Source organism: Saccostrea echinata, unplaced genomic scaffold (genome assembly GCF_033153115.1).
Source record: "Saccostrea echinata isolate AGI-Se365-2 ecotype Australia unplaced genomic scaffold, CSIRO_AGI_Sech_v1 ptg000008l, whole genome shotgun sequence".
NCBI lineage: Eukaryota > Metazoa > Mollusca > Bivalvia > Ostreida > Ostreidae > Saccostrea > Saccostrea echinata.
This window is the reverse complement of record NW_026889757.1, coordinates 2,097,076-2,115,649: the sequence shown is the minus strand read 5'-3', so window position 1 is coordinate 2,115,649 and position 18,574 is coordinate 2,097,076. Positions and strand designations below refer to the sequence as shown.

The 18,574-nt window shown below is 33.9% G+C and overlaps 1 protein-coding gene across 1 annotated transcript in view; it reads left to right on the top strand.

Moving 5' to 3' along the window:
- Window positions 1-5,242: 5,242 nt before the first annotated feature.
- The window catches only part of LOC133181238 (thyrotropin-releasing hormone receptor-like), a 39,395-nt gene continuing 26,063 nt past the window's right edge, over window positions 5,243-18,574 (top strand). Inside the window, exon 1 of the mRNA XM_061315774.1 lies at window positions 5,243-5,289. The gene's annotated coding sequence lies outside the window, so the exon portion shown is untranslated. The remainder of the gene's footprint in view (window positions 5,290-18,574) is intronic.

Sequence of the window (18,574 nt, the reverse complement as noted above, 5' to 3'; positions counted from 1 at the left end):
CTCTGTTTTTAGTAACCATGGAAACACCTTTCATTGAAATCATAAACCGATACAGAGTATCATGTATCTTAGTGTAGTGTACTTGTGTGCCAGATTATATTGAAATCGGACAAAAGCTGTAGGAGGTGTAGGGCTTTGAATGTATTTCACAGAAATTTCTATTTTTAGTAACCATGGCAACACCTTTGATTGAAATCAAAAACCGATAAACAGAATTATGCATCTTATTATAGTCTACTTGCGTGCCAAATAATATTGAAATCAGATCAAAACTGTACGAGGAATAGCGTTTTGAAAGTTTTTCAAAGAAATTTCTACTTTTAGTAACCATGACAACACCTTACATTGAAATCTAAAACCGATATACAGAATTGTGTATCTTATTATAGTCTACTTGTGTGTCAAGTTATATTGAGATCAGATCAAAACTGTAGGAGGAGTAGGATTTTGAATGTATTTCACAGAAATTTCTAGTTTTAGTTTTTAATTTAGTAACCATGGCAACACCTTTGATTGAAATCAAAAACCCATACACAGAATTATGCATCTTATTATGTCACCCCGAACGAAGTCGGGGGACATACTGCTATTGTACGCATGAAAACATTGTTCACGGACTTTCTCGCAGATGGCTGGGGCAATGTTGCTGAAACTTTCCATAAAAAGATGATGACCAACTGTATTTATGCGGAAAATATTTTTCAGTTTCAACATGGCTACCGTTGCCATGGAAACGTACGAAAAGTGAAGAATTTTGTCCAGAAGTGTTCTCACTGATATCTTAGACAATCGTAATGAATCTTCATAGAAATGATAACCCATCGTTGCCATGGAAACAGAAGAAAAGTAAAAATTGCTACACTTTGATTTTCTCACAAACTGCTCAGGCAATTATTTTGAAACTTGTAGGGATTGTTCCTTACATTCTGTCAAAATAATTTCTATTTTAAAAATTAGAATCTTTTGCAAACAGTTGCCATAGGAATGAAATAAACAGAAAAAGGTGAATATACACACAGACTTTTTCCCAGGTGGCTCGGACAACTGTGATGAAAATTTACAGAAATTATGATTAGACACTATATTTGTTCAGTCAACATTCAAAAATTCCTAAATGCCCATTGTTGCCATGGAAACAGGAAAAAGGTATTTTTTTTTTAAATTTTCATTTTTCTCGGTAACTTACAAAGCAAACTTTTCAAAACTTTATTGGTTTAATCCTTTCAATGTATCAAAGTGGTTTCTGCATAAAATGGAATTGATGGTCAGCTGAAGGAAGCCGGGACGACTAATTGTTTTTTAGTCACCCTAGTTCTGTTTTCAAATTGGAGAGTTCTCGTAGAAGGCTTAGAAAATCTTTATTAAACTTGACAGAAATAAAGGTCAATACCTATAGTTGTGCGGATATTTCTATATGTCGATGTCTATTTTAAAAACTGGGAAAAAAAATCATAACTGCATTTTCTTCGTACGAGTGGCCAAAAACATTGTATATATGTTTATGTTTGATCTTTTTAAATCCATTAATTATTCAATTTCTTTGTCTTCCTAATTTCTTTTTCCTGTAATATTCCTAGAGTACATAAAGGTACATCTATGAAGCTTTTATATATTACTAGTTTTTTGATATGATTAAGAAGAAATACAATATCATTTCCCCAAAACGTAGAACCAACGTTTCTTAAACACTAAAAATTATTCATTTTATTTTCATGTATGTAGTTTACGGGGACTGCACTGGATTAATACACATAGTACGAAGTGTACAGAAAAAAAGTTCTCTGGTGACGGAGACTTCGTTTTGCCGCAGAAATGAATTTTTATTGAATAAAAATACTAGTATATAGTATATATTAGGCGGGAGCATTTTTATTTCCTTCATTTCAAATTTAGAAGACCAAATCACAGTTTTCACCCCACCCCCCTTCTCTCTCTATATATACATATATATCTTTTTCTAATTGCAAGTTTTGCTTTATGTCTTGGATTCTAAATAAAATGACCGTCACCTTCATAAGCAACCCTTCATCACAAAGTTCTCAAAATGCTAAGGCTTAATAATTCTACAAAATGATGGCTAATTAACAGGTCTATTTTCAAGATCACTCCCCCCCTCCCTTTCCTCGAGATAGCGAGGTAGAAACGCAGATATAAAAAATACAACTGACAGGGATGATTTTAAGAGTCTCGTGAATAAAATTCAGTTCCGCTGATGTGATCCGATATTTTCCCAGCATTCATTTTCCTCTTCTTTTGTCTATAGAATTTATAATTATTTTATTTAGAATTTTTATCTTTGAAAAGTAGTGACTGTCAGCCGTATTCATTAGCATTTCGCGTTTTCTTGTGAATGTATTACTTGCATACGAATAATTTCATTCATTGATGGTTAGAATTATTTCATTTAATTTCAATCTTTTACTCATAAAGAGATTTAACCATATACCGGTGAAGGGCTTCAAAGTTAGACCTTTACTCGGCACGCAGGGCCATTGAGCAGTGAGGGTTCTTTATCTTGCCAATCTCGAATTTTAAGGTCTCATCAGAAAGACCCACAACTTTCACTTCAAAAGCCGAGCGTTTGGCGAAGGAACAGTTGCTACCTATTTTTTTTATCGACTTAGGTCAGTCGCAGCCGTTGCAAGCATTTTGAAATGAGCGTTGTAGTCTAACTGCAAGGTTAATACGTCATAGCTTAAGGTGTAAGTGGGCTAGGCTTGTTATTTTCAATCATAAATTCAAAATATGAATTACATGTAGCGACAATTACTGGTATATTTAAACAAAATCCTAAATTGGGCTGATGTGAATGGTTTTAACTTGACCATCTGTGATAGGGTTGGGCCACAGTAAGGAATCGGAGTTTCATCAGATTTAGTTGGAATCTTTTATCACGAACGCAGGGGTATGATTAGTCAAAATATTATGCGAACACCCTCAGACACCGTGGAATTCACATTTGTTCAAATCATGACCACCGCGGAAAGGTTGGCCACAATGGGGATCAAACTTTTAATTAAAAATATGTAATAGAAAACTTTGAAAAAGCTCCTAATGAAGTACAGGAAGGCCACGATCACTCTTATTAATGTGGAAGCATTCTCAGGTAAAGCAGATTCAAAGGTCAAATCAACAACCTCTGGAGTTGGGAGGGACCACAATGGGAGATCAAAGTTTTGCATTAGAAGATACGCTTTATTCAGAAAATATTAAAAATCTTTTGAACAACACGGCAATGGTTTGTAATGTTAACATTCAGACGTTCTCAGGTAGTTCAGACTGAAGATCCCGAGTCGTAGGGTAGAATCTATGGAGTCAAAAAATGTTCAGGAAACAAAAAATTCTTTAAACAGAAGTGCAATTGTGACTTGGGTTAGTGTTGTGACCCATGCCCCTTATTTTGATTGGTTGGTTGGTTTGTTTTTGTTCTTTGTTTTGAATATCAGGGTATTGGGTTTAGATTATGCCATTGGCCTGTCACCAACATTTGATGTATGTTATGTGAGATATAAGTACAAATAATGATGGAATTTTTTTGATAGAGGCTCAAATTGTCCGTCAGCAATGATTAAGACCCTGTAAACGAACCCCAACTACCTTACCCAGCTTCCCCCTGCTGATTGTTCTAATTTAAATGAGGCCGTTTTTTTATACTCTCGCTAAAATTAAATTAGATTCAGATGTTTGAAACGTTGTTCAAACACTAAGGAAAACATTTGATGGAGAAAGACTGAAACTTAATTCGCATACTATTAATTGGATCTAGGGAATTTCACTTCACATATATGTTTACATATAATGTCAACAGGGAATGCTCACTCCTCCTAGGTACCTGATCCCCCCTCTGGAATTTTCAGGGGTCTGTGTTTTATGCCCTCTTCACATATTTGTATTGTTAATAGATTTTTTGAGATCGATCACTGTTCCTTATCTTTACCTTTTACATGTAGTAAAATATAAACTCCCGGTATCCTTCAAAATATCCATTCTTATCCAAATTGAAAACAAGTAGTATTTTACATGAAGTATATTTAATATGGCTTAAAGTCGAGAGTAATTTACTAGCAAACATGAAATAAAATAATTTTTAAAATCGATCTTTCTTCAGTTATTAATGAGTTTTTCTCGATGGCGAGAAGATATTTACTACTGCTACTGAATCAAAGTGTTAATGTGACAAATTTCAATTACAAACATCATTTACAATTCCTCAAACTTTAACAAGTTCTTAAAAGCTTGGAAGGAAAGCAATACGCAAACGCAACGAGACAGCTTTAGTTATATTCTGATTGATACAGTTTTCAGTCTCTGTTAGTCGGTGTAGACGGAACTTTTTTGTCATCTGAGGATAACAAAGAAAATTGAATTTGTATCAAAATTTGATACGTGTCATGAATTCTGTTTATTGTCAGGTTATGGTTTTTAGGTCTGAAATACATCATGGACTGGTGGCGCTGTCCTTATAATTTACCGCAGATGCACCAATAAACACAAAGATTGAAGTGTAATACATTAGGTATTTGATATTGTTTTATCAAATAACTTCGATAATTTCATTTGCGTTTTATTTTTCGCAGTAGATTTCATTGGTAGCAGGTGGACCTCTTGATAGATAGCTCTAAAATACAACTGAACTTCCGAATGAGATAATCAACAAAACTTTAACTCGCAGACTGTGAGAAAGAGAATCCAAATTTATCGTTAGATTTCAATCCGGTAAGGAAGGCCCGAGGATAGAAAAAAAACTACTCTTTTCTTTGAATAACAATTATAATTTTTTTGATGTTGCTGTATATCAATTTCACAGAAAAGCATACCGATATAATTTTACATCAGAAATACATCCTCAACGTTATAATACTATGAGAGAGTGCAGGAAAAAATTTTCCAACTATATGGAAATTACTTGACACATATTTTCTTTGTGTTATCTTGATTTCATCTCTAGGAAAAATTATGAACAGAATAACCTAATATTTTGCAACAAAACATAACTGTATTCAGTCAGAATATCACTGCAATTTTATGACCGGGAATATACTTCATCATCATCAGTTTCACAAGAAATCTGTCATTTCTACATTACTAAGCTACTCTAATTGATCTAAATCCGACGAACATATCTCGTTATTGTAAAGCGATTGCGCCTGCTTCTTAAGGATAGCGTGGTACAGAATCACTTGAGTTCTAACGTTCCATCACAACAAGTACATGGAATTTAGTTTTGCCCGCTATTCATCCCACTCTAAGTAAAATCTTCCGGAACTGCTACTATATAAAGACGTACGGGTAAGCAAGATTTTCTATTTAAAACCAAAACTGATACACGTGCATAAAATAAATTATGCATTTCTTGCTTTAGAAGTTTTTAACCTTCTTCTATTCAGTCAGAGGTATTTTGGGGACTACATTTACAGGAAAAATTGGTGTTTTATTTTCTTCGTCATCATTCTTGCATAGTGAAGAGAATTTTATTTGTATCTGTTGAATATGTATACAACTTACTAATTTAGAAAAAGTGAAATAAAGTATATGTGAATAACAAAAAAAAAAAAAAAATCATTATTTGAAAAATATTTCAAATTGAAAAAACCGTCCAAATTTTGTCTAATACTTTGTTAAAGTTAATTTATATGTCCTTTTTAAGTTTTAAGGTGCAAAGCAGATATCTGTCTTATTTGAAACAAATCCTACACTATAATAATAATGATTAATTAATTAAGCAATAAACACTGCAACCGATCGATTTAATTCGAATTCTGTCAAGGTTAGAAATTAACGAAACCGTATTACACAGCTTGTATATAAAATATTACAACATGCAAGTCATTGATTGTTTTTATCTTTTTCAAATCAGTATAAATCAGAACAATTCAAACAGGATGTCAAGCTTATCTGCACATCGATAATCTTATACACAGTCGACGGGATAGTTTCTGTGTAATACATTGTTTCCAGCTTAATTAAATTGTCCATTGATGTTATTATAAAAGATTGAACCTCAAAGCATCCCTTCCTCCGGACCACTTTTCGATAAAGAAGAAAGCTTTAGCATACTTTTCATGTTTAGTATGGCAGGAATATTAAGCATTTCTCATTTTCTGCAGTAAATTAAATTTTACTTCCTTAGGAAGTAAGGTTTACCTTCCCACCCCCTTTTCCACCGATTTCACATGCGTTAACTGCCACTACACTGTATGCGCAATTATAAAATAAAAGATCGTTATTCTATAATTTAACAGAAAATGACAATAATTGATTATTGTAGTGTTATCTCCTTGTAGGATTATTTCACTAATACGAGACATCACCAGATAGAAAAGGGCTTCAATATTATAACATTTATTCGTCACTTAGGGTCATTGAGCAGTGGGGTTCTTAAGCTTGCTAACACCAACCGTGACACGGGGCCTTGCATTCATTTTAAGGTGTCGTTCGAAGAACCACAGCTTTCACTTTAAATCAATTGAAGGAACTTTTGCTACCTATTTTTGTGTCGTTTGCAGAGCAGAGTAACACTAAGAGATCACTTTGCGCGGGGGTTGTTTCCTTCCAACTGTCACACCTTGTATTTCAAGACGTGGTAGAGGTAGGGATTTTGATCATGACTTGATTGGAACAATTGCCAAGATGACCATCCTCACGACCTTTGAACTTGACCTATGACATTTCCAGATTTTTTTTACCTAGAAAGTAAGTCTATATACATTATTTGTTAAGTGCCCAGGGTGTTGAATGAAATTAAGTTACTGTCCGCTTGACCTTTGACCTACTTTTAAAGAATGTTCCGAACCATTAATTTGTGTCCTGAATTTTGTGATAAAGGGCTTTCATCATTAATCATAACAGAAAGAAATTTTCTCGCCTTAACGGAAACGCTTGATGTTCTCGACGTGATGAAAAAGGCCTATTGATGTTCCATTGATGTATATTTATCTACACGAAAGACCGTTTGTTCAGTTAGTTGTCTGGAATTAAATCGGGTTCGATATACCGGCGTTATTCTTATGATAAAACTTATAAGAAGCATCTGGCAAATGTGACCATTTGCGCGTCGTAGATAACTGACTTTGTCTGCTATATAAGAGGTTTCTGTAATTCTTTCATATCATTCAATTTTTTTTTAAATCAGTAGGAAGATTTTTTTCTCAAAACATTGTGTGATCTATATGTTTCTTGCTGTACGAAACGAATATCTTTAAAGTCGATCCTGGAGGTTACACCGAGAAATTTTACATGCATATGTGAATATACAAAATGGTTAAACATTTCTATTTTTCAACACTGTTGGGTTTATGAGCAAGTTGAAATTATCAAACTATTGGTTTACTCAAGTAAACTAATGATAGTGTACTGCAGTATACCTTATAGTTAAAATGTTTTGATTCTCTAATTTGATTTTAAGTTTAATGTGCGCAAGAGTGTTTATCCTTGGCATCGTTAAGTGATCTGGAAAACCGATGAAGGTGTCTCAGAGAGAACTTTCAAAACATTTTACTTGCTTTTTCTCGCGATAGCGACTGAAATCAAGGCTAGAAAACCAATGTTACCGAAATTTATTTTTAAAAAAATGATAATTGTTTCCATTAAAATAAAACTCATGATGTTGCAGACATGAGTAATTTAATTTTTCTAAGCGAAGTCTTGCAACACCTTTAAAAAAGGCGAGAAATTCACACACCCCCATCATTTATTTAAAAAAAAAAAGAGGCCCCATGGGCCACAACGTTCACCTGAGTAAATATAGTCTTTCCTTTTCTTCATCAGCAGATTCTTTTTCCTATACATCCCTACGTAAAACTTTGATTCCTCATTGTAGCCCCAACCTACCCCCGGGGTCAGGATTTGAACAAACTTGAATCTACACTACCTGATGAATGGTTTCATATTAATATGACTAAACAGGGCTTTCCTGTTCTTGAAAAGATTTTTCGGATGTATTCCTATTGTCCATTGTGGACTCGCCTTACAGTCTACCCCGAGGGTCATGATTTGAACAAACTTGAATCAGCACTACCTGAGAATGCTTCCATATGATGATTTATCATGACTTTACTGTTCAAGAGAATTTTTTTAAAAAGATTATTATAATTTGTTTTTTTTTAATATGAATTGATGTGTAAAACTTCTGACCCACCCAACTCTCGGGGTCATGATTTGAAAAAACTTGAAGCTACACTCCCTGAGAATGTTTCCATATAAAATATAAAATGACTGAACATGGCTTTGCTGTTCTTAAGAAGAAGATTAAATTATTCAAGTTTTATATATATATATATATATATATATATATATATATATATATATATATATATATATATATATATATAACTTTTTTTCACCTAAAGTGGGCCACCCTACCCCTTTATTTGAGCAAACTTGAATCCCCTGTACCCTAGGATACTCTGTTCCACGTTTTCTTGAAATTAGCCGAGTGGTTCTGGAGAAGATAAATTGTAAAAGTGTTCGACGCCGACAACAACGACAGACAACGGACACATTTTGGTCAGAAAAACTCACTTAAGCCTTCGGCTCAGGTCACCTAAATATACTTTTTTTCTTTGTTTGAAATAAAATGCCAGTATGCAACTTAAAGGACCATTCTCGCCTTTATGTATTCAATGATGCTATTTCACATGCGTTCCTGATTGACACTACCCAGCTGTTTTTTTCATTCGGTGATGTAGAGGGAGTTGGGTGGGTCCGGACCCTTTCTGGAATTTGCAGTGTTATTAAAGGTTTATAATTAAGCAATAAAAAATGACTAGGTAGCAATTTCAGTTGGGGGGGGGGGGGGCACAGCCATACATTTTCAGTTGACATGAGGGGGTACTACCAAAAATTTCCTGACAAGCAAAAAAATAAATAAATAAATAAATAAATAAACAAACAAACAAACAAGGTCATCAGACGTTTTTATTGAGGGGGCACAAGCATATTAGTATCTATGCTTACTATAGTAATCTATATATCGGCAAAATTAGTGGGAGGCACGCCTCCCCCCCCCCCCCCCCCCCGGTCTCTACGGCCATGTAACAAGCTGAAGGTGCTTTACAGTTTTATTGTTTTTCTCTAAACTTTGAAGCTAAGTGTCAAGTTTTGTCAGACCAGATACAGATACCTAATTTTTTACACTGATAAAGGAAGATAAATGACAGCACCAAAATGTCCTTTATTATTTTCAACAGTCTTTGATCTCACAAGAACTAGTATCTTTTCTAAGGATAGGGAGTGTCTTCTAATCGATCATCGTCACCCTGTGGACATCTCTGCTGTTTTTGTTACTTTCACCTTGGTACAGCTTTTCTCGATTTTTTTTAAAAACTTGCAACAAGCTCAACTTTTCAGACGGTTAGTTGGACTGATGTTTTCTTGTAAGATATCGGTCCAGAGAGCTTTTTACTGACCTTGCCTACAGGACTGAGTGTTTTTGACAACTCTGCAGAGATGATTTATTTAAGAAAGAAGCAAAAGGGTGATTTCAGATGAAATTAGGTTTTAATATTTTTTATGATTAAATTTCAGCATTCAGTGGGTCATGCACGCGTATAACACTAAAGTTGAAAAATGGGTGTGGCATTTTTTAAATGCATCTCAATATGTCTCCATAAAAATGAGTTGAATTAGTACGTTATCATTAAATCGTTTTATTTCATTTAAAAAATAAATTCAATGGTTTATTAAATTACCAAGGATCGATCTTTAAGAAAGATCCTCAACTCAACATTTATATTTTTTATTATAGTTCCTTAAACTGTGTCTGATTTTTTAAAATTCAAATGAAAATAAAATCTATTTTTTTAATTAATTGATACATTTGTCAAACTCAGTTATTTAGTATTCCTGACATTCAGTCACATTGAAATTCGTATCAAATCATTATCACAAGAGGTTAATATAGCCTGCGTGGCGCAGTGTTTAAAGCGTTTGCTCTAGAGTTGCGGAGTAAGGAGCTGATCTTTACGTCGTGGGTTTGAATCCCACTGTGGGTGTGGAGACCGTATAAACCGAGGTCCCTCTTCGCAGACGCAGTAGGTGCTGGCACGAAAAATATCTCTTACTGCTCCAAAGCACAGGTCTAAATTTGCAGTCCTCCACATGCAAGTAGAGGCATCTCAATATGAGTTAAAAATTCTTGAAAGGATATTAAACAAAGAAAGAAAATGTAAATCATATATTATCGTATTCAATCATTCTTGCACCTACATGTCACTAGGCTTTCTTCTTCAAATGATGTAGAAAATGATACTGAATTAAAAGCATTTTATCAACAGATGGATGACTCAGCAGATGATAATTTCAAATTTGGACTGGGGAATTTTTAATGAAAAAAATGAAGCTGTGCATCCATTTACACAATTTACTTAAGAGATGAAAGTATTTGGAGATGGAAATTAAAATCGTGTGATATAAAGCACCAATTAAGTTGTGAAGATAAAAAAAAGATATGTTCAAGAATGAAATGAAGTACAAAACTCTATCAACAATTATGTGTCTGACAACAATGCCTGAAAAATTTTATCAACTTCTTATTCCAATCAGAGAGAGAGAGAGAGAGAGAGAGAGAAAGACAATCTTTTGTCTGATGATGATACAGGGCATATGGAGAAATGGTGTGCAGTTTATTCATGAGATTGCTTCCACGTGATTTATTTCTCATTAATATTCATAAGATCCTGCGTAAACTCGAAATTCCATTTCTTTAAAGTTTTATATTAAAACCTGCAAGCCCGTTTCGTTTTGTTTTTTCTTCAAGCCTCCTACATAGTTGTATGGGTAGAATTTTGTGTGATTAACAGCTGACGACTCATGATACCGTTTTCTGATAATAAGTAGGTCACACTGATGCAAGAAATTGCCGTTTTCAAATTAAAAAGGCGGTCGTAACTCTTCATGAAATGGTAAATGATCTGTATTTTGTAAAAATAGGCACTCTCCTGCACCTATTAATCGGCGGAAGAACTCTGTCAACTTGCAATAAACACTTACATATCATAATCAAAAATGATAAAAACACCACTTCTGTGCTCTTTCCTTCAATAAAACAATATACTCTCGCTTCGAATTTTCAAATCGAAAAGGCGGTCGCAACTTTCACTTTGGTATCAACAATCTTGTCATTTCCGGTAGACGATATTAAGAAGAATCAAACATTCGGCGGAAGAACTTTATCCGAAATAGTTAATATATAAAAATTGCGATTTTTTGTATTTCCTCTATATAAACCTTTATGGAATCGGCCGCCATTACAGCTCCAATATGGCCGATATGCAAATACGACTTAAAATTATCACCTTATAAAATTTCAATAATGCACCATCTGAAAGATACCGATATTTCCTCCCGTCTTTGTTTTGCTAAGTGGATGTTGAAAAACATTTTTTAACCGACGTCATATGGTTCTCAGATGAAGCACATTTTACACTTGATGGACATGTAAACAAGCAAAACATGCGTTTTGGGGAACTGCAAAGCCTGACTTCTATGAAGAGAGACCACTACATAGCCAGAAGGTAACAGTCTGGGCGGCAATGAGCAGTACCGGTATCATAGGCCCTTTTTTCTATGAAGAGGATGGTGAAACCACAACGGTAACATCTCAACGCTACCTGATTATTCTGAGAACCAAATTTCTGCCTGAGCTAATGAGAAGAGGAAAAGAAATTAACGAAGTATGGTTTCAGCAAGATGGTGCTACTCCTCACACCGCAAATATTGTGCTTGAATGGCTTTCTCACAGGTTTGGAGAAAGTTTATATCCCTTCACTCAAACATTGAGTGGCCACCACATTCACCCGATCTTAACCCTTTAGATTATTTTTATGGGGATATTTAAATGATCGTGTTTATTCACCACCCTCACAAGATACAAGTGCTCTGAAAATGGCTATCAGAAGAGAAGTTAGACGCATATCCTTGGACTCTTGCAGAAATGTTATCAGAAACTTTAGAGACAGAATGAAATTGGTGATGGAAAAAAACGGTGGACATTTGGAACACGTTATAAAATGACGTCAGATCAAAACCTGCCTGTAGTGACCATCTTCTTAAAATGTCTGTCTTTAAAATAAATGATCCATCTTGTTTAAAACTCTTGAATTGATTAAATTGTATAACTTTGTTCTTTATTTTTCCGAAAACTTTCCTTTCATAAATGCTACATAACTTTTTTTTTTTTTTTTTATAAAACTGCAAAGTCGGGACATGTTCGTCGAAACACCTTGTAACACAGAAATTAAAAGTGGGTGTTTGGTAGTTTGCGCCAATTTTACAATTTAAGAAGGGAGAAGAGGAAGGTATTGTGTATCAAATGCTCTCATTAGTACTTTGTACAAGAATATCAATGTAAAGGAAGTTAAAGATTTGAGCCCAGGGGATATAATTTTTAAGAAATGGGGATGAACTGTATCAGCATGTTAGTCAATTTTGAACCCATTCATATTTACTTCCAAATGATTTACTTTTGTTTTTACTAAGCTTACTACTGTTTGTTTTTGTGACCTTCACCTTGGTACAACTTTTCCCGATTTTTTTTAAAACTTGCAACAAGCTCAACTTTTCAAACGGTTTGTTGGACTGATGTTTTCTTGTAAGATATCGGTCCAGAGAGCTTTTTACTGACCTTGCCTACAGGACTGAGTGTTTTTGACAACTCTGCAGAGATGATTTATTTAAGAAAGAAGCAAAAGGATGATTTCAGATGAAACTAGGGGTTTTAATGTTTTTCTTGATTAAATTTCAGGTTTCAGTGGGTCATGCACGCGTATAACACTGAAGTTGAAAAATGGGTCTGGTGATGAAAACACAGAAATTAAAAAGTGCCTGTTTGGTAGTTTGCGCCAATTTTACAAATTAAGAAGGTAGAAGAGGAAGGCATTGTGTATCAAATGCTCTCATTAGTGCTTTGTACAAGAATATCAATGTAAAGGAAGTTAAAGATTTGAGCCCAAGGGGATATAAATTTTATTTTAAGAAATGGGGATGAGCTGTATCAGCATGTTAGTCAATTTTAAACCCATTCATACTTACTTCCAAATGATTTACTTTTGTTTTCACTAAACTTACTACAATAGAACCATTAGTATGCAAACATTTCGAAGTTGTGTGGACTCAGTTTGTTTTTCAAATAAAGGATCCTAGGTTAGAATTGGCTACAACTGGGATTAAGGTTGAATTTATGTGAACAGAAAAAAATACTTCATAACTGCAAGGCATTGTTAATCATTTTGATTTTAAAGCACCACCATGTTTAGAGACCCCTCAGATTTAAGATATTGCCATATTAATTTATGCTGACACATTTTTTTCATAGGAATATCAAGGGGTGTGTGTGAAAATCCGAATAAGAAACGGTAGAGTTAATGTTACTAAAGTTAATCAGGTGATGAGGATGAGTAGCTCATGAGCCTCGTTATTCAAATGCTTTTGAAATCATTTCTTATGTTTGGTGTTGTATTTCTTTCAAATATCTGCTCGGCACTTTGAAGTGAAAATTGCGGGTCCTTGGGGAGACCCCGTGTCACGGTAGGCGTTCGCACGATAAAGAACTCTCACTGCTCAATGGCACTGAGTGCCGAGTAAAGTCTAAATTTGAAGCCCTTCACCGGTACATGGTGGCGTCTCTATACGAGTGAAAAATTCTCGAACGGGACGTAAAACAAGATACAATCTATCAAATATCTTATTGATTTCTATCTAAAAGCACGCTAACGTGTTATCACTAGACCCCCCCCCTTTTCCTTGTAAACATGTTCAATTCCCATGAGTAGTTTTATTTTTGGAAGCCATCTTTCATACTCGCTTACTTGGCCGTAGGAACCGGGGGGGGGGGCAATATAATTTTGCCGATATATAGTATACTATAGAAAGTATAGCTACTATATGCTTGTCCCCCCCCTCCCCCCCTCAATAATAACCTCTGATAATTTTTTTTTTCTTGTCAAGGAATTTAGGAAAGGCGACATTATTTGAACGTCTCATTAACACTATATACGCCCCATTTTCAAGCAAGAGATATCACCAAAAAAGGGGGGGGGGAATCTTCAGAAAACACGAGATTTTGATCAGGTGCCTCATTCCCTGTCGCCCTATGTATTGATCAGGTAACGGAGTAATCTGTTGTCAAAATTATTATGAAGATAGTTTGGTTTTGCAAACAATGTCGATATAACGACCATAGATTTCCTAAATGCTTACTTAAGACGAGACTGTTGAAAGCCCTATAGCATTTGTAAATAACCTGCTTCGTTGTACACACACCACGCTCTTTTGCGTACCGATTCCTCTGGGGGACATAAACACCATATGCAGGTGATAATGGAATGTCACTTCATTAATTGGCCGGACTGACAGGGAAAAAGCTGGGGTCATTCCGTTTTACATGTAGCTTAGTTGTTAGTTTGCCTTTAAAGTCTCGGTGTAAACGTGGATGTTGCGGTTTCTTCAAGAATATCGCGTTCTATGGGATATGCATGTAGCGCGTCGACATTTATTTTAGTTGATATATCTTAAAGTCGAATGGAATATCGTTATTACCCGCATATGGTATTTAAGTCTCCCAACTACGAGTACTTATGTAATCTGAAGTTGGATGTTTTAGAGATACATGATTTCTTCCTTTATAAATTCTTTGTTTACACGTCTTTTGTAGTCCAGGTCTTCTATCAATCTTTTAGAATTCATTATAAGCACTAATTTGTCAGCTAAACTTCATATTACGTGTACTTAGAACCAGAATGATTTTAAAGAAGGTAATTCTGTAGATGACCAAACACACAAAAAATAGAAGTGTCAGAGTTTCATTTTGAGGACGGAGCGTTGTCTATGTAGCATTGTCAATATACCTGGTCTTTAATTGATTGTTAGGAATGGTTGCATCGAGTGTTGAAAAGATACTGTTGATTCAAAAAAAAGAGTGACTTCAAATTACTTAAAAGTTCTTTGGAATTTTTTGAGAATCTACTTTTGATTGAATTTTTTAAGTATGTTGTAGCACAGTGCGTCTGAAGTGCATGTCTCCTTGACAGCTGTTAATATTTTTGTACGGGATAAAGATATATAGGGGGTTTGCATTGGTAGAATACTTACTCGATCCTGCAATGTATAATTGTTTTTAAGGATTTTGTGGGAAATTTTTTAATTAGTAATGACGAGTATAGGTACGATAACTAAAATTCATATCAGTTGACAGGGATACAAAAATGTATTGAAAACTGTAACGTGATTTTGCGGTTATAGCGTTTAAAATATATATAATTTTGTTTATTAGTTAGATTACATGTATACGAGTCTGGAATTACAGCCATGTTCTAATGAATTGCAGTTGTAATAATGAGTCTTACAAAAGCTTCGTTCTTACACGTTTGTCAGCTGGAACTATTACATTTTCTTCAAATATATCGAAAAAGAATATTTACATCATCCGTTATTGTTTCCAGCAAAAGTATAGTTGAAATACGAGGAAAAACGAGAACACAATGTATCTAAGCACTGTTTAGTAAATTTAATAGATCTGAACACTGAATTGAAACTTTTGTTTCAGAAATTACCATGTTGTCAACGTTCCTTGATGATAGGTGCCACGTAGCTGTGCTTTAAGGATCAACTTCATTGCGAAGCAAGAAATATCTAATTTAATTCTGAGTTCATCCTCATTGGCTAAAATTAGGTTACATGTATAATTAGACCTAGCGCCGTAAAAATTGTTTAATTCGGATGTTTTAATATTTCCATGCCATATACAGAAGATATTAAAGTACCATTCAGTAAATTCAATTGATTTAAATGTCTAATCCAGAATGCTAATATAAGTCCGCATTAGACAAGTTTCACTGTAATTTACAAATAAAAAAGAAAAAAAAACGCATGTTGCCATTGAACCCAGTCAATAAATGTATTATGTTAGATAGGGATTTTTTTGTCTCATTTTTATTTAGCTATTATTTACAAATCTACCTGACCCAAAAAACAAAACCAAAAAAAAAAAAAAACCAAACCCCCCCCCCCCCCAAAAAAAAAAAACCACACACACACACACAGGTATACGTACTCCTTATATTTTACATTAAAAATTCTCGTTTGATTCTTTTATTTGATTGACTTATCGACTACATTATGTACAGTGATTATCATAAGTGAGTAAAAAAAGGCGGGAAATAACTTCTCTCAAAATCGATTCTAAATTTTCCTACATGATTAGTAGAAACAATTAATGATTAATAGAAACCCAACACCATAACCCTGGCTCAAACGGTTAAAAATTTCACAAATCTGGTTAAAATAAACTTGCTCAATATTCCGCTATAAATCCAGGAGCAGAGAAGGATTTTCAAAGAGTAAATCAATAATCATTCTAAGGTAAAAGAGCCCTGTCCTACCACAAGAACTCCTGGCCCCACCTTAACAAAAATTTACTTTTAATAGTTTTCTATAGTTTACTATAGGTAGATATAATACATGTCATTTATTGTTTGTTTTTTTAGATTGAGGGCCAGAGTATTTTTACAGGTGCCAACCCAAATAATGATAAAATTTTTTACAAACAATCACAGGATAAACCTAGATTAATGAAAATCTCAATAATTACCTACCCTTTTCTGCAGATTAACTGTTTTCAAATATCCAATATTTGTATTGATTTCACCAAACACAGATATACATTTTTCATAAAATGACTCAGGTATTTCATTACTGAAGAAATGGATCCCCTAATAGAGATATTGGTGATCAGGAAAGTAAACCTCAGATACATGTCCATTTAATTAAGGTGGTATGGGATACCAAACGAAACTTCTCCTACATATTTATGTACCCAAATTAGAAGGATTTGAAATACCCCCATCTTTCAGTATATTAAAGTGTAATTTTAATAATTTTTTTATTATTTTAATGAGAAATACAAAAACAATATTTTTTCTTGCATAATTCTTTTTTCATAAGCTTAATATTATAGACAGGCGTTTGCTAATATAAAGTGTTTATAAAAACAAAAATGACAAGAAATATGTCTTAGTATTTTTTTAATTTTCAACAAAAAATAAGCGTAAAAAACTGGGAAAACTTTATTTCTTGAAAACAGACGGATAACATTTCATGAAAGTCTACAATAAGAATGTATCTTAATATGTTAGCAAAGTGAAATAAACAAATTGAAAAAAAATATATATATGGAAAATATAAAATGCATTTAAAATTTTTGAATTAAAAGATCCGAGCGGAAGAGTTTTCCTTCTTTATTTTCCAAGGGTTGAAAAAACCTGGGTGCTATTTTAGAAATGATGAGCATTTTTTCCCAACCATAAAAAATCGCACTTTGTAGTTTTCAACTTTGAGCGGTTTTGAAAACAATGCATGGACAATCGCTTTCCAGGACGTGTCTTGTTCAGAGCAATTGCATTCATCTGAACGTTTTGGGACTATATACAACAGCCAGCTGATTTGTGACCAAACAGTTACTTCTTGAATTAAATAACAAAAAAGTCCAGCTCTGGTTAACGTGATAATTGATTGGTGATAATTCAGCACAATGTGAAGTAATCGCACTTATCCATGCCTCACCGCACACAAGGTGCTGTACAGTTACTCAAAGAATTGCTTTTGCTTAAAAGTGTTCAAAAGCAGCAATGTTGAAACTACCTTTTACAGGGGTTTGCTTTTTTAAATGTCCGTTGTACAATTATAAGTAAATTTATATACTTGCGATTTTTTTGTCTGTTTTTACTTAAAATGCCGACTTGTGAGAACTTGCATTGAAATAGGCTTCAGAGTGTTCTTTTCAACGGTGTATCTACAAATTTTGACCCGATAATAAGCACTCATGCAAATCAAAACAATACTTCAAACGGAAATACGTCATAACGTGGAGGTATCCCATACTACCTTAATTAATAAAACATTTGATGAACTCGTCTCGTGAAATAAAATGAATATCGAACCCGAGAAAAAATACACTTGAAAGACTTGTGAGTAGAGCTTAAGGTTGCTTGAATGATTGGAATATAGATATTCTTAACATAATGTGTTTTTTTTAATCAAGGGAGGAATTTATTTTCCAGCGTAAAGAGTCAAATGAAAGTGAAACACTAGGAAATACGAAAAAGACAGACTGTTGATTAGAACATATTTGTAGCTGAACACATTTATAGCCGAAATATTGTACATTTTTTTCTATTTCTAAAAAAATACTTTTGTTAAATTTTTGTCAACACTTTTCTGTTAGGAGGCAAAATAAATCCATGTTGATACATGTAACAAGTATTCAAAATCGAAAATATCTTATAAGAGAGATGTTGAGGATGGACTATTCTCAGCTGTATAGGAGGTGTTATTTATTTATTTATTTACTTGTTTTTGAAAATCTAATTTACTCAGTTTCAAATGAAGATTTAAGGATTGAATTTAAAAGCTACCAGATTTAAACTGTAAAACCTGGGTTTGGGAAGTTAACGAGGATTTGTTCAATTTTGACGCGAACAACAACAGATTATGCAATGAGAAAGGGTGATGATAGCGAACAGTGATCATTCTCATAAAAAGTATAAACAAGGCCATTGTTGAAAAAAAAAGGTTGCCCTCT